We start from the raw sequence: 18,474 nt of genomic DNA, 5'->3' as shown, positions 1-18,474 counted from the left end.
AACTGTCAAATAACTACGTTTTCACCTGTGTTTTAATGCACTTATCTATGAGCGATTGTATGAAAAGTTCTTTAATATTTTCTAGTTCTGCAATCTGCAACATGATAATTTACCTACTTACCCTGAAACGTAGTTTGACTATGGGGCCACATTTCAGATTAGTTTAAATATCCACTGCTGCAAACTTTAGCCATTTACCACAAAATTGCAAGACCAAATCATCTCAAGTGCTTTGGCCGGAATTTAATCCAAGGAACGCTGTGGAGAAGCGCATTGGACTGTCAACAATGCGTCTATTAAGGCAATGTTCCCGATGTTCCACCTTGTTTGGCACCCAGACTAACAGTACTTAACAAACAAACACAAAGTAAAGTCAACACCAGTTTATTTGTATGATTGTTATATTCATAACTTCAGGACAGTACAATTTAAATACATAAGTGCGTATAAATATGCAACAACAAAAAAGCATTGATCATAGACTTCCCTCAGACTTTGACATGCCAATCGAGAGCATCCTGTCGGGCTGTATCACCACCTGGTACGGCAACAGCTCCACCCACAACTGTAAGGCTCTCCAGAGGGTAGTGAGGTCTGCACAACGCATCACCGAGGGCAAACTACCTGCCCTCCAGGACACCTACACCACCCGATGTCATCCAGAAGGTGAGGTCAGTACAGGTACATCACAGCTGGGACCGAGAGACTGAAAAACAGCTTCTATCTTAAGGCCATCAGACTGTTAAACAGCCATCACTAACATTGAGTGGCTGCTGCCAACATACTGACTCAAATCTCTAGCCACTTTAAAAATGAAAAAATTGTATGTAATAAATGTGTCACTAGTCACTTTAAACAATGCCACTTTATATAATGTTTACATACCCTACATTACTCATGTAATGTACAGTGGGGCAAAAAAGTATTTAGTCAGCCACCAATTGTGCAAGTTCTCCCACTTAAAAAGATGAGGCCTGTAATTTTCATCATAGCTACACTTCAACTATGACAGACAAAATGGAGAAAAAAGATCCAGAAAATCACATTGTAGGATTTTTAATGAATTTATTTGCAAAGGTGGAAAATAAACTTTTGTTATTGAACAAATACTTATCTCAATACTTTGTTATTTACCCTTTGTTGGCAATGACAGAGGTCAAACGTTTTCTGTAAGTCTTCACAAGGTTTTCACACACTGTTGCCGGTATTTTGGCCAATTCCTCCATGCAGATCCCCTCTAGAACAGTGATGTTTTGGGGCTGTTGCTGGGCAACATGGACTTTCAACTCCCTCCAAATATTTTCTATGGGGTTGAGATTGGCTAGGCTGATTGGCTAGGTTGAGATTGGCTAGATTGGCTAGGCCACTCCAGGACCTTGAAATGCTTCTTACGAAGCCACTCCTTTGTTGCCTGGGCAGTGTGTTTGGGATCATTGTCATGCTGAAAGACCCAGCCACGTTTCATCTTCAATGCCCTTGCTGATGGAAGGAGGTTTTCACTCAAAATCTCACGATACATGGCCCCATTCATTCTTTCCTTTACACGGATCAGTCGTCCTGGTCCCTTTGCAGAAAAACAGCCCCAAAGCATGATGTTTCCACCCCCATGCTTCACAGTAGGTATGGTGTTCTTTGGATGCAACTCAACATTCTTTGTCCTCCAAACACGACGAATTGAGTTTTTACCAAAAGGTTCTGACCATATGACATTCTCCCAATCTTCTTCTGGATCATCCAAATGCTTTCTAGCAAACTTCAGATGGGCCTGGACATGTACTGGCTTAAGCAGGGGGACACGTCTGGCACTGCAGGATTTGAGTCCCTGGCAGCGTAGTGTGTTACTGATGGTAGGCTTAGTTACTTTGGTCCCAGCTTTCTGTAGGTCATTCACTAGGTCCCCCCGTGTGGTTCTGGGATTTTTGCTCACCGTTCTTGTGATTATTTTGATCCCACAGGTGAGATCTTGCGTGGAACCCCAGATCGAGGGAGGACAGGTGCCATTAATACAGGTAACAAGTGGAGGACAGAGGAGCCTCTTAAAGAATAAGTTACAGGTCTGTGAGAGCCAGAAATCTTGCTTGTTTGTAGTTGACCAAATACTTATTTTCCACCATAATTTGCAAATAAATTCATTAAAAATCCTACAATGTGATTTTCTGGATTTTTTTCTCATTTTGTCTGTCATAGTTGAAGTGTACCTATGATGAAAATTACAGGCCTCTCTCATCTTTTTAAGTGGGAGAACTTGCACAATTGGTGGCTGACTAAATACTTTTTTGCCCCACTGTATATACTGTACTCTATACCATCTACTGTATCTTGCATATGCCGTTCGGCCATCGCTCATCCATATAGTTGTGGTAGTTAGATATTACTGCATGGTCGGAACTAGAAGCACAAGCATTTCGCTACACTCGCATTAACATCTGCTAACCATATGACCAATAAAATTTAATTTGATGCCAATCTGTGGTAAATTGACTACATATTGTGAGTGTGGATGTTTAAGTGAACGCAAAACTATTTCCAACAGCTTGAAACCTCAGACTGAATACCAAGCCAAAAATGGGACTGGAGCATCTCCACGGGCTAAAAAAACATGCAGTGGGATTCCAAAATATTGGGACAGTTAGATTTTGTTGTTTTGGCTCTGTACTCCAGCACTTTGGATTTGAAATTATACAATGACTATGTTGAAGTCCAGACTGTCAGCTTTAATTTGAGGGTATATATAAGATTATACAACGGGTGGGTCTAATCCTGAATGCTGATTGGTTAAAAGTGCATTCCAGCAGGTGTCTACTCCACAAGTTACCACCGGTTAAGTCCATGATGTTAAAATGCCTATTTCCTCTCTTCCATCTGACTGAGCAAATCCACTGTCTCATCAGCCCAGACAGGGAAGTTATCAAATTGATCTCCACTATAAAAAGCATCTAGACATTATCTAATTTCTTTTAGACTAACATTTAGTTTCCAACTGCGGAGATTTGAATTAACCTTGCTGTTTATCTCTTCGACATTTGCAGCATATACAGTCGTGGACAAAAGTTGAGAATGACACAAATATTAATTTCCTCAAAGTTTGCTGTCTTTAGATATTAGATATTTTTGTCAGATGTTACTATGGAATACTGAAGTATAATTACAAGCAATTCATCAGTGTCAAAGGCTTTTATTGACAATTACATGAAGTTGATGCAAAGAGTCAATATTTGCAGTGTTGACCCTTCTTTTTCAAAACCCCTGCAATCCACCCGGGCATGCTGTCAGTTAATTTCTGGGCCACATCCTAACTGATGGCAGACCATTCTTGCATAATCAATGCTTGGAGTTTGTCAGAATGTGTCGGTTTGTTTGTCCACCTGCCTCTTGAGGATTGCCCACAAGTTCTCAATGGGATTAAGGTCTGGGGAGTTTCCTGGCCATGGACCCAAAATATCGATGTTTTGTTCCCCAAGCCACTTAGTTATCACTTTTGCTTTATGGCAAGGTGCTCCATCATGCTGGAAAAGGCATTGTTCGTCACCAAACTGTTCCTGGATGGTTGGGAGAAGTTCCACTCGGAGGATGTTTTGGTACCATTCTTTATTAATGGCTGTGTTCTGAGGTGTTCTATTTGTGTCATTCTCAAAACTTCTGGCAACGATTGTATATTCATAGTGGTTTCGATGGTTCTCCACACTATACTGGCTTGTTTAGGCAAACTATTTGAATTTTAGCTTTAGTTTTTCATTATACAGAATAATCTGTGCATAAAATAGTCACTTATCCCACTTAACCAAGATTTTCACCATCATTTGTAAAGCCCTAGTTATTTTGTTGCTTTGGGAAAGTAATTTCTGAAGAAATGTACTCTGTGGTCATTTACCAATTCACGTTGTCCCTCAGATTTCAGGTGAATCCTGTAACATGAACTGAACTTGTTTTAATATGGTTAAACTAATAATTTGTAAACTATTTTTAAACAAATAATTTTTCAAAAGACACAATTGAATATTTAAAAGTCAAATCATAGTGTAATGCCGGTGACTTGGTTGTACTCTTTTGGTGGAGGAAAACTGAGCGCGTCGACCATAACACCCTGTTACCGATAAACAGACAAGAAATGTTTAACAAGTTGAACATGAACACAAGCTTTTTGTTAAGCTTCTAATCAATTTTCTCTCCCTGTAGCACACAACAAGTTTCCATTCCCCCTGTCACAAGGAGAGTTATGGCTGAATTAAGAGGAAATCGTCAACCCTGTTACGATCAACGCCGGTCACTTTTTTAGTCATGTTCCTTAAAATAATTTTGAAAAGGTCTGGTTGTATGAGTTATTGAGGTAAAGGATGGTATGATGCAGTTCGGTACCTTAGTTTCTAGCGGCGTTCCTGCTCTAGACTACGTTCTCGGCTGTGGCCCTTGCAGTGAGCGGCTGCGGTGTCTCCCGCTCTCTCTCGCTGCGGTCCCTAGAACTGGAGCGACGCTTCTCCCTGTGGGGCGAGCGGGAATGCCCCCTGTACTCTCCAGAGGAGACCTGGGGGTGATCACATAGAGAGGAGGAAATATCTTAGGGGACAGCAGGTGAACACAATAATGATGGTTCGCTATGACTTGCAAGTACTCGTTTAGCAACAAACTCACACACAGCAAAACTGTGCTCCAACATTTTCTTGTGAGATTTAGTCCAGATTAATGTTGGAAAAATTCAAGGGTAACAGAGAAAAATATGACTTGAGTTTCAGCAACAGCCTTGATCAGAACTTGCCCCTGTGCATACTATTTTTGCATGTCTTGCTCAAACACAAATGTTAACTAGCAACACATGCATTGACATGAGTTGATTTTAGCAATCATTAACTGTTTCCACAGCATTAAGACTATAGCTAACACGTTTGAACATTGCCAATGGCTTTGCAAAGTACATGGCCGGCTCATCCCTATCCAACCCCACCTCTTCTTCAAGTGCTTCCTTCTCTCTCCTCCCTCTTCAGGTGATCCTGGTTTCTCTTCTCTTGCTTCTCCAGGACTGTTTTCTGATTTCCATTAGCATGCAAAACACACAATGATTTTGCTCACACACACTCATTCACAGGTAAAAGCATTTTCAAATGTGGCTGAATCAACTACTTCTATTTGAAGTATTTCCCTATAAATACTATTTGAAACTATTTCCCAAAACTTCTTTCCAAATACCCCTAGGACAGACCAGGGTACCATGGGAGTACTTGTTTGTGCATTTGAGTATTTTCAAATACATGCCATTGTATTTCCAAAGGCATTCTAAAAAAAGAGAGAATGAAAACGGTAGAAAGATGTGTTGCATGCCTAAACTTCCAAGTACAAGGGCCATCATATGTCTACAAGAAACTTAACACGAAGTGATGGCATAAACAATGGGAACCAATGATTCTTGTGCATGACCTGACCAAGTGATGTAAATGCCTTTAAATCAACAATAAAACAATGATCATGCACGTGACCTTTTACTAAAAGCTGCTTTGAGCGTTATTTGGCCAGTGTAAGTACAGATGTAGGATCTTAATTTGATAACCCTATTGCAGAATAACATTAGTAAAACCTGTACTGTATTTAAGGTTTGAAAGGTCTTCTGAAGTTTGACATTTCCTCTTTGAAATTTCATTCTTGATTTTCCCTTATAAAATATAGGCCATTATAATACTTTTATAGTTTATCATGTCTTTAGCCTATATAGTGTTTGTTTACATTTACTTTGTTTAAAAACATTGTAGTAAAACAAGCTTGTATTTTGGGTTCTGATGGGGTATGACATTTAAAGCAAACTCATGAGGCATTAATAAGTAATATTCAAGAATCAAATAATCCATTTATAAATCCAAAAATGGTTGTAGCACCTGCTGATTGTCCCTTTAAGGCTGAACCTAGATGTTAGACATACTTCCCTACTCCCACTGGTCTATAACCATTTATTCCCACCATCCCTTGCAGACAAAGCTTTTTAAATAAGGAAACAAGGCAGCAGTACACAGCCTCCTAAATGAATGATGCAGCACGCCCCCTTGGGCCAATTGAGATATCATGTGAAAAACAAATTATGTTATCGTGCGTGAAGATCTGCTGAAGATAACAGATTTTGGGCACAGTCATGCCTCTCGTTTCACCTGTTCCTCTCTGGTGACTCACACATTTCACTTATTAACCATAGCTCTCGCTTTGGGCTAATCAGTGTAATTTTGTAAATGTCAGATCTCTATGGCAAGACACATCATTCATGCAAGTGCCAGTGACGTCTGAGATGTCACATGTGACTTAAGTACATGGGACAAATTGAGGACCTTTTTATAAAGATCGCACCTTTGAAACCCAAGTAGATTCAAGATTCTAAATTCCCCAATTCTTTAGATACTTACAAGCCTGAGACTGGGCCCCAAAAAAGTACAAATGACTTCCCACTGGTACCATCTCATACCATTTATTTTTTAATGATATATTCAAAACCAATCTGACTGCTGTCTATTCAAAATTGATTGTCACTTCCTGCCTACAAACATTTAAATCAACTTGTTAACAGGATTTAGGAATTGGAATTGCAATTGGGATTGTATTCTGGAAAAAACATGCCTTATATTTATATACCAGGCCTATTGTTACACTTTTCAAAGTGACACATAGAAGTCACTATACAAATGCCAAACCTGCTAGGTTGTTAGTAACTTACATGGAGTATAAAAAAAACAAGGCACACTTGCTCTTACCATGACAGACTGAGCAGCTGAAAGCTTTAATCCCTTACTGACATCACTTTTTAAATCCACTTCAAATCACTGTAGAAAAAGGATTTTTAAGCCGAGACAATTGAAATGTCAAATCAAACTTTATTAGTCACATATGCGTGTACAGCAGATGTTTTTGCAGGTGAAGTGAAATGCTTGTGCTTCTACTTCTGACAGTGCAGCAATATCTAACAATTTCACAACATATTCCTAATACATACATATCCAAGTAAAGGAATGGAATTAAGAATATATGGACAAGCAATGTCAGAGCGGCATAGACTAAGATACAGTTGAAGTCAGAAGTTTACATACACTTAGTTTGGAGTCATTAACTTATATATATATATATATATTACGTATTGAGCAACAAACATTTTTTTTACATTACTGTGTAGTTTTCCAATACAATTGTCTGACGGTGAAGTGGACAGAAGGAAATCCTCACAATACATTTAATAGATCAAATATTGCTACCATTGTAACGGATTTCTTCGTTTGTCGCAAGAAAGTCGGACCGAAATGCAGCGTGTTGGTTACTCTTGTTTTTTAATGAAGAAAAATGGAACGATACATGAAATAACTAATAAATACAACAACAAAAAACTAACGGAACGTGAAACCTAAGTACAGCCTATTTTTTTTTTTTATAAAAAAAAATAATTTATTATCTTCAATACCATTCATTCTTTACAACTCATAATTTACATACATACTCAAATAATGGTATTTTAATTAAACTAATTAAACTAAACATAAACCCCAAACAAAACCTCAGGGGAGCATCTTTCCTCCCCGTCACCCTACAAAATACCTTTCCCTATCTCCCCGTCCCTAATCTATCCTCTTACAAATCTAAATGACACCCAGCCCTAAACCCCCTTCCACCTCTCCCGAGCAGCATGCTGCCCCCACTTCCTCTCCTCCCTCTTCATCCTCCCCTCAAATCTCCTTCCACCCTCCTCACTATCCCTTCCACCCCCAATCTCTCCCTGTCTTCACCATGTTCTGCCTTGCTTCCCACAGCCCCCGTTTAAAGAGACTCATGAGAAGCCAGAGCAGAAACCTGTCCCTATCCGTCCCTCTCGCTCTCCCTACACCCCTCTCTAACCTGGCCCACGTCAATACAAAATCCCCCTTTACCAAACCTAACAACACCCGTGCCCTAGCCCATACTACTCCGGCAAAAGCACAGTCCCAAAAGACATGGCGCACAGTCTCCTCCCTGCCACAAGAGGATCTTGGACAGGTGGGGGATTGCACCAAACTATACCGGTACAAGATGGAACGTACCGGCAAACACTTATGAAGGCTCAACCAATTCAGGTCCTTGAGCCTGTTGTCCAGACCCCGCGCCTGCACTCCCTCCCAGACCACTTCCGAGATGCCCACTACAGGCGCCGGACTCCCTGCCTTTCTGACCTCCTCGTACAGGTGCCTATGATCTAAACCTACTCGGGCAACTTCAACCTCAGTGTGCGCACGCAGCCACTTGGCCGCATGACCAAAGTGCCACGGCAGCTGTTCCGCCCGAGGACCCGTGTTAGACCACACCATTATGCTTCTCGCCTGATACGAGAAAAACACCCGCAGGAGGTAACTGGACGGGTGTATCACTGGCTGAGCAAGCTCCGTTAACAAGAAAGAAACAAAAATTGTGTCCAGCTTGAGGGGGAAATGTGGTACCCCCCTACCTCCCTCCCCGATGGGACAGATCATGCGTGCCCTGGCGACCCACTCGCACCTGCCACTCCACATAAACTGAAACACAAGCCTCACTAGAGGCCTCCTCAGACAAGCCGGCAATGGGTAGATGTATGCCAAATACAAAAGAGACGGCAACACATCCACCTTTAGGACCAGGACTTTGCCCATAAAAGACAAATACCTAGCTTTCCACATTGCTAGCTTCCTCTGTACCACTGCGATACGCATGTTCCAGTTTAGTGTCGCTGAGCCGGAGGTCTCAAAAAGGACCCCGAGAATCCTCAGGGCCCCCTCACAGAGAGATAACCCCCAGGCACATCCGTTCTACCGCGCCATCTTCCGAAAAACTTGACGGAAGACTTTGCATGGTTCAGAACTGCTCCCGACGCTCGGTTGAAATCCCCAAAGATGGCAAGGGACCTTGTCAGGCACGAGTCCTTGCACAACAGCAAGGAAGTGTCGTCGGCGTACTGCGTCATCTTAACACGCAGCCCACCACTTCCAGGGATCAGCAAACCTTCCACCCCTGTGTCTGCCCTAATGGCAGCCCCCAGAGGCTCCATGTACAGAACGAAGAGGAGAGCCGAGAGTGGGCACCCCTGCCTGACCCCAGACGAGAGGTCAAAAACGTCACCCAAGTGACTATTTACACTAACTCGGCACCCCGCTCCGACATATAATGTACGAATCCATCCTATAAACTTCTCCCCAAATCCTAATCGACCTAACACTCTGAATAAAAAGGATCTATTCACGCGATCGAAGGCTTTCGCCTGATCTAGCGCTGCTACCATAAAAGGCAGTCCTCTATCTTCAACCCAAGCGATGGAGTCCCTGATTAACTGTAGGTTCCATCTAATAGAGCGGCCCTCTACCCCGCACGTCTGATCCTCATGAACGACGTAGGGAAGGGCTGTGCACAACCGGTCTGCTAAAACCTTTGCAAGTAGCTTGTAATCTACACACAGCATGGTCAACGGCCGCCAGTTGCCAAGGTCTGTTACTTCCCCCTTCTTATATAAAAGTGACAGCACACCAACAGCCATTGATCCCCCCGGGACCCCCGTCTCAAGGATGGCCTTCAAGACTTCGAGGACCACTGGTCCAAGTATACCCCAAAACTTGAGATAAAACTCAGCCGGCAGCCCATCCATCCCAGGCACCTTCCCTTTTCCCATCCTCCTAAGAGCGCTCTCAACCTCTTCTAGTGAGATCTGGGCCTCCATCACTTCTCTAATGTCCTCCGGCAACCGCCTGGACAAGTGTTCTAAAAACACATTTCCCTGCTCTACATCTATTTCCCTTTCCTTAAATAAACCTTGGAAATGATCAGTTGTCACCCTGACCATATCCTCTGGTTCTCTAACTATACTACCATTTTCTTCCCTAACACCATGCATTACCTTCCTACTCTGTCTTGCCCTAACCAACTTAAAGAACATAGCAGAACAAGTCTCATTATGTTCTAGAAAGCCACTATGCGCACGCTCCAGGAAAGCTCGAGCCTTCCGCTCCTGCAACTCCCTGAGCTGCGCCTTTAGGGTTGCGGATCTCTCCCAGTCAAACGACCCGCCGAGGTTGCCTGCCTCGTATTCGAGTTCAATTAACCTTTGGATACGATCCACCTCCCTCCTCTCCTCCCTTTTTTCCCTCTTGCAATACCCTATTAGTCTAGAATGTAATTGTATGCTGTAGCATTTATATTTCCCGTCACTGGAACTAAGGGGCCTAGCCCAAACCATGAAAAACAGCCCCAGACGATTATTCCTCCACAAAACTTTACAGTTGGGACGATGCATTCCATTTATTTCCATTTAAGTCATTTGGCAGACGCTCTTATCCAGAGCGACTTACAAATTGGTGAATTCACCTTATGACATCCAGTGGAACAGCCACTTTACAATAGTGCATCTAAATCATTTAAGGGGGGGTGAGAAGGATTTACTTTATCCTATCCTAGGTATTCCTTAAAGAGGTGGGGTTTCAGGTGTCTCCGGAAGGTGGTGATTGACTCCGCTGTCCTGGCGTCGTGAGGGAGTTTGTTCCACCATTGGGGGGCCAGAGCAGCAAACAGTTTTGACTGGGCTGAGCGGGAACTGTACTTCCTCAGTGGTAGGGAGGCGAGCAGGCCAGAGGTGGATGAACGCAGTGCCCTTGTTTGGGTGTAGGGCCTGATCAGAGCCTGGAGGTACTGCGGTGCCGTTCCCCTCACAGCTCCGTAGGCAAGCACCATGGTCTTGTAGCGGATGCGAGCTTCAACTGGAAGCCAGTGGAGAGAGCGGAGGAGCGGGGTGACGTGAGAGAACTTGGGAAGGTTGAACACCAGACGGGCTGCGGCGTTCTGGATGAGTTGTAGGGGTTTAATGGCACAGGCAGGGAGCCCAGCCAACAGCGAGTTGCAGTAATCCAGACGGGAGATGACAAGTGCCTGGATTAGGACCTGCGCCGCTTCCTGTGTGAGGCAGGGTCGTACTCTGCGGATGTTGTAGAGCATGAACCTACAGGAACGGGCCACCGCCTTGATGTTAGTTGAGAACGACAGGGTGTTGTCCAGGATCACGCCAAGGTTCTTAGCGCTCTGGGAGGAGGACACAATGGAGTTGTCAACCGTGATGGCGAGATCATGGAACGGGCAGTCCTTCCCCGGGAGGAAGAGCAGCTCCGTCTTGCCGAGGTTCAGCTTGAGGTCGTGATCCGTCATCCACACTGATATGTCTGCCAGACATGCAGAGATGCGATTCGCCACCTGGTATTGGGGCAGGTAGCATTCTCCTGGCATCCACCAAACCTAGATTCATCCGTCGGGTAGAGCATGATGCCGGGTGGAGCATGGGTGGAGCATGATTCATCACTCCAGAGAACGCCTATGGCGGTGAGCTTTACCACTCCAGCCAACGCTTGCAATTGCGCATGGTAATTTTAGGCTTGTGTGGCTGCTCGGCCATGGAAACCAATTTCATGAAACTCCCGAACAGTCATGCTGGTGTTGCTTCCAGAGGCAGTTTGGAACTTGGTATCAATTATTACACGCTATGCATTTCAGCACTCGGTAGTCCCGTTCTGTGAGCTTGTGTGGCTTGCCACTTCATGGCTGAGCCGTTGTTGCTCTTAATGTTTTCACTTTACAATAACAGCACTTAGTTGACCAGGGCAGAAATAACTGACTTGTTGGAAAGGTGGTTACCTATGACAGTGCCACGTTAAAAGTCACTGAACTCTTTAGTAAGGCCATTCTACACCCAATATTTGTCTATGGAGATTGCATGGCTGTGTGCTTGACTTTATGCACCGGTCTGAAACGGGTGTGGCTGAAATAAGAAGGTAGGGAGGGTCAGTTCCTCAGGTAAGAACCATAGTCTTGTAGTGGATGCAAGCTTCGACTGGAAGCCATGGAGTGTGCAGAGGAGCGGGGTGACATGGGAGAACTTGGGAAGGTTGAAAACCAGGCGGGCTGCAGCATTCTGGAAAAGTTGCAGGGATTTCATGGCACAAGTGGGGAGCCCAGCCAACAGTGAGTGGCAGCAGTCCAGAAGGGAGAGGACAAGTGTTGTAAGGCATGAACGGGTCACTGCTTTAATGTTTGCAGAGAACGACAGGGTATCGTCCAGGGTCACGCGAAGGTTCTTTGCACTCAGGAGGCAAACACTCTGAAGTTGTCAACCGTTATGAAGAGTTATGGGTTGGTTTCTTAAGGAGGGGAGCAACTTGGGCCATTTTGAAGTCAGAGGGGATGCAACCAGTGGTCAGGGATTAGTTTATCAAGGTGTCAAGCTTGAACTTTTTGAGGAACTCTCCAAGGGCACCTGGTGGGCGACACATGACAATGCTTAGGTGGACAAGTGACATCATGGAATTCAAATTATGCGAGGGAGAAAAGAGAAACTCCATGACCAGATGCTCCCAGACTATGAGAGAAAACAGTCAGATGAAGAAAAAGCAACTGGAGTAGCAGTTCTCTGGGGTGATCCATGACTCCGTCAGGGCCAAAAAGTCAAAGACTGAAGAGCAGCATAGACATTCTTGACCGCAGAGCGGCAGTTCCAAACATTGCCAAAGACCCGGAATTCCACAAGGGTTGTGCGTACAAGGTACACTAAATTAGAAAGGTTGCAGCCAATGCATGAGGAGCGTCTGTGAAGCCTAAAGGGAGAGGTGCAAACAGGTAGAGAAAACACACAGTTGATAAAGCTACAAAATATAAAAATGAGATCATCTGTATACTGAAGTGAGAGTGGTGTGGAGCTTCTGCTCTTTCCTTCCTCAAAAAAACTCAGTCTTAGTTTTGCAACAAAACCGCCACTGACACGACCACCGTTTACAGTTGCCTCTGAAACCAGGGGAGACTGAAAAACACTAATTGCTAATTGACTAGCAGAGGTGGAGAGCACGCCTACCTGTACTAATTGCTGATTGCCTAGCAGAGGTGAAACCATTCGCCCCCAATACAGCCGTTGATTACCAAAACAAGTCACAAATTGCCCAGCGCTGACATACTGGTTATTACTTAAAATGTATCAATTGAAAGTGCGTGATCACAGCTCCAATCCACATGTGTTGGTCATTACTGAGACACGGTTAAGAAAGAGTATTTTGAACACTGATGTTAACCTTTCTGGTTATAACCTTATTTGGCAAGACAAATCTTCCAAAGATTGTGGAGTGACAATCTTTAGCAAGGAACACCTTCAGTGCAGGGTTGTCTCCACCAAGTCTGTCCTCTAAAAATGAGATTTGCTGGCTTTATGCATTAGACTTTCAAATAACTCTTTGTTGACTGTTGCTGCGTGTTATCGGCCACCATCAGCACCGGCTTCAACCCTAAATGTCCTAAGCTCTCCTTTGGCACCTTACACAAAGTCTGAATTTCACCTGAATCTATGTGACCTAAACTGGGACATGCTTATTAAACCACCTGACCAAGTCCTAAAGCAATACAACTCTCTAAATCTTTCTCAGATTATTACCAATCCCACAAGGTATGAAACCCAGAAAAGGCAACTCTCCTTGATGTTATCCTTACAATTAATCCTGATATGTATCAGTCTGGTGTTTTCTTTAATGGCCTTAGTAATCACTGTTTTACAGCCTGTGTTTGTAATGGCTGCTCAGTGAAACAACCTTGACTTGTCATAGAGGCTTGCTAAAAAACTTTAATGAACAAGCCTTCCTTCATGTTCTGGCCTCTATAAATTGGTATAGAATCAGTTTGATCTATATTGATCTGTCGAGGACACTTGGACCTTCTTTTTTGATATTTTGAGTGGTATTGTTAACAAATGCGCCCGGGGTCAGTCTGTTATATCTGGAGTACTTCTCCTGTTTTATTCAGTGTCCTATGTGAATTTAAGTATGCTCTCTCTAATTCTCTCTTTCTTTCTCTCTCTCGGAGGACCTGAGCCCTAGGACCATGCCTCAGGACTACCTGGCATGATGACTCCTTGCTGTCCCCAGTCCACCTGGCCGTGCTGCTGCTCCAGTTTCAACTGTTCTGCCTGCGGCTATGGAACCCTGACCTGTTCACCGGAGGTGCTACTTGTCCCAGACCTGCTGTTTTCAACTCTCTAGAGACAGCAGGAGCGGTAGAGATACTCTTAATGATCGGCTATGAAAAAGCCAACTGACATTTACTCCTGAGGTGCTGACTTGTTGCACCCTTGACAACTACTGTGATTATTATTATTTGACCATGCTGGTCATTTCTGAAAATTTCAACATCTTGGCCATGTTCTGTTATAATCTCCACCCGGCACAGCCAAAAGAGGACTGGCCACCCCTCATAGACTGGTTCCTCTCTAGGTTGCTTCCTAGGTTTTGGTCTATCTATGGAGTTTTTCCGAGCCACCATGCTTCTACACCTGCATTGCTTGCTGTTTGGGGTTTGAGGCTGGGTTTCTGTACAGCACTTTGAGATATCAGCTGATGTAAGAAGGGCTATATAAATCGATCTGATTTGATTTGATAAAGAAAATGAGAATTAAAAACAGGTTCAGCCACCTTACTCGACCGTGATCTGGCAGTTACTGCACCTCAATAATTCCATTTGGCAAATCGTTTGGCACACACATACTCAGGCTGACTGGCTCTTGTTCAGGCAAATGAGAAATAAGTGCACTCAGGCTATCCGGAAGGCCAAAGTTAGTCACTTTAAGGAGCAGTTCTCTCTCTGTGAGTCAAACCCCACAAAGTTCTGGAAAACAGTTAAATACCTGGAGAATAAACTCTCCTCCTCACAGCTGCCCAAGTTGCTCTAATGTGGCTATCCCCAATACTCCTCCTCTCTCTTCCCCTGCCTCGCTACAAAGTTTATCCCAGCAGGCGGTCACTGAGTCTGGGGTGCTAAAGGAGATCCTTGAACTTGACCCCAAAAAACATCTGGTGCAGATGGTTTAGGCCCTTTCTTCTTTAAGGTTGCTGCCCCTATCATCCTCAAGCCTATCTCTGACCTTTTTAACCTGTCTCTCCTCTCAGGAAGCTGTTGGCACGGATAGCAATGGCAGCTTCGCTTCAAGTCCTTAGGAAACTGTACAGTATTGTTTATTTATGTATTATTTCTTACATTGTTAGCCCGGAAAACCTTAAGTGTTATTACATACAGCCAGGAAGAACTATTGGATATCAGAGAGACGTCAATATACCAGCACAACCAGCATTACAACCAGGAATACGATTTTCCCAAAGCAGATCCTTCGTCTGCACCTTCCAGGGCATTTGAACTGATTCCAGAGGCCAACCCAAAACAACACCGTCGGAGGAGAGGATGCCGGAGGAGAGGGTGCCGGAGCAGTCTTCTAGTGAGGCGTGCGTGCACACCACCCACTGATTCCGAGTATATTACTTGCTGATCCTCAACACATAGGCCCCTAAGGGTGCGTGCTCAGTCCCCTCCTGTACTCCCTGTTCACTCATGACTGCACGGCCAGGCACGACTACAACACCATCATTAAGTTTGCCGATGACACAACACAGACAACAACGAGACAGCCTATAGGGAGGAGGTCAGAGACCTGGCCATGTGTTGCCAGAACAACAACCTCTCCTTCAACATGCTCAAGACAAAGGAGATGATTGTGGACCACAGGAAAAAGAGGACAGGGCACGCCCCCATTCTCATTGACGGGGCTGCAGTGGAACAGGTTGAGAGCTTCAAGTTCCTTGGTGTCCACATCACCAACAAACTAACATGGTCCAAGACAGTCGTATAGAGGGCACGACAAAACCTAAGCCCCCTCAGGAGATTGAAAAGATTTGGCGTGGGTCCTCGGATCCTCAAAAGGTTCTACAGCTGCACCATCGAGTGCATCCTGACCAGTTGCATCGCTGCCTGGTATGGCAATTGCTTGGCCTCCGACCACAAGGCACTACAGAGGGTAGTGCGAAAGACCCAGTACGTCACTGGGGCCAACCTTCCTGCCATCCAGGATCTCTATACCAGGCGGTGTCAGAGGAAGGCCCAACAAATTGTCAAAGACTCCAGCCACCCTAGTCATTGACTGTTTTCTCTGCTACCGCATGGCAAGCGGTACCGGAGCGCCATGTCTGGTGCAAGAGGCTTCTAAACAGCTTCCACCCCCAAGCCATAAGTTTCCTGAGTACCTAATCAAATGGCTATCCAGACTATTTGCATTGCACCCCCTCTTTTACACTGCTGCTACTCTCTGTTGTTATCATCTAAGCATCGTCACTTTAATAACTTTACCCACATGTACATATTACCTCAACTAACCAGTAACCCGCACATTGACTCTGCACCGGTATATGGTCTCGCTATTGTTATTTTACTGCTGCCTTTTAATTACTTGTTACTTTGATTTCTTATTCTTATTCGTGCACATTCAAATATATTTTTCCCTTTACAAATTATTAGATCCCCTAATAACGCACTGCAAAAATGAACTTGGACCAGAATGTACTCGCTCTCCCAACTAATTATTGTTTCTGCAATGAGGATTCACCCTCTTAGAGAATTAACTTATCTGCAGATACTCGTTGTTTTGAGCTCAAAAAGCAGTAGTAGCAGGGGCGGCAGGGTAGCCTAGTGGTTAGAGCGTTGGACTAGTAACCGGAAGGTTGCAAGTTCAAACCCCATCTGTCGTTCTGCCACTGAACAGGCAGTTAATCCACTGTTCTTAATTTGCCTAGTTAAATAAAGGTAAAAAAAAAAATTAGGGACCCTAATGAACGGCTCTGTCATCGATATGATTCCCGACACGTTCGCCAAAAATAACAGTTTGTTAGCGAACAAAAGGAATCAGACAGAAGGCTCATGCTGTCAAAATGTCAGCGCCCAGAGAAGACACTTTCCGGGGCAGGAAATCACGACTGTGCTTGAATCCGAAAGCAAGTGACTCCTGAGACTCCTGTGATAATGTATGGAAAATAGTGAAATCAAAGAATGGAACAAAATGAGCAAAATTTGTAGTAGAAGACAAGGACCGGTCCAATAATGCATTTCTTATTGGGTATAGTTTTTTGGACAAGGATATTCATTTGGGAAATCCATTTGTAATATCGAGGACTGTGAAGAAACAGTAGGAAAGGTGGATTCAATCAAGGTGACTAGAAGCAGCCTTCTTTGGGTTAATTGTGTTGATGAAGAACAGAAGAAGCATGCACTGGATCTGTCAAAATTGTCCACGTCAGAAGTAACATGTATTGATCTTCGGAGCAGGGCTCCTGCCAAAGGAGTTAAAGCTGGAGTCTCATTGGATATAGATGAGTACCTTAGTCAGAAAATCCCAGGAGTGGTCAGTGCACGTTGCCTGACCCACATGGTAAATGGAAGGAAGGAGAAAAGCCTGCCGATATTATTGTTTGAAGAGAATCTACCTGAATATGTGAAGCTTGGGTATGTGAGGTAAGCGCTGAGAGCATTTGTGTCCAAACCATTACACTGTGGAAATTGTAAAGGATATGGTCACGTGTCAAATGTTTGCAGACAGGCGAAGTATGATATTGAATAATCTATGAATGGAAAATGTTGCAACTGTGGTGGTGATCATGTCAGGGTGAAGGATTTGTAAGTCGCTCTGGATAAGAGCGTCTGCTAAATGAATGTAAAATGTAAATGTAAGGAGGTCAAGGATCATGGCTGCGCAGCAGATCTCCTATGTGGAGGCGGTGAAGAGAGTCAAAGGGGCAGTAGGCAACAGTTTTGAAGATATAGCAGTGGATGCATTGCAACCAGGTAGATTTTGAGGCATTTATAGCCACAGTGATTAATTGTACCGCTCAAGTGTCTAAGAATTCAAAGAAGCTGAATTCTATCATTATATCTGATACGTTTTTGGGGCTCCAAAACTTCACGGCAGAAGCACTACTGTCCCGCCCTCACAGGAGGCTTCTGAGCCTGTGTTGGGACCTGATTTAGAATTAGGTTTTTACAGAAAAGCAGGTTGATTTTGTTTAGTTAATTTATTTTTTGTTTGTTTTTATGTTATTTGTACCCAAATGTTTTTTTGAAACTTATTTTTTATTGACGGTTAGCCAGGGGCACACTGCAACACTCAGACATAATTTACAAACGAAGCATTTGTGTTTCGTGACAATGCCAGATTAGATGCAGTAGGGATGACCAAGGATGTTCTGTTGATAAGTGTGTGAATTGGAGCATTTTCCTGTCAAAATGTAACTAGTACTTTTGGGTGTCACGGAAAATGTATGAAGTAAAAAGTACATTATTTTCTTTCGGAATGTAGTGAAGTAAAAGTTTACAAAAATATAAAGAAAGTACAGATAAGTATTGGGACAGGGAGGAATGGAGGGGAAAAAAGAGGCTGATGAAAATGAGGTTGAATTTAAATTTGAGGAAAATGGTAATTAAAAAATGGAGAGATGGGGTGTCAAAGAAGATTGGTATCAAGTGCAAACAGAGTGAGCCGAGCTTCATACCTTGTTCTGGAGGTGAAATGGAAGTGAATGAGGGTGAGTTAAGTGAGGTGGAACGTGTGGTGAAGAGCTCGGAACCCGAGCCTGGCATTGGTGGATATGATAAAGAAGATAAATTCTTGCCTTTTGGCGAGATGCATTT

This window comes from Oncorhynchus masou, chromosome 15 (genome assembly GCF_036934945.1).
Source record: "Oncorhynchus masou masou isolate Uvic2021 chromosome 15, UVic_Omas_1.1, whole genome shotgun sequence".
Lineage (NCBI taxonomy): Eukaryota > Metazoa > Chordata > Actinopteri > Salmoniformes > Salmonidae > Oncorhynchus > Oncorhynchus masou.
Note: the sequence above shows the minus strand (reverse complement) of the source record.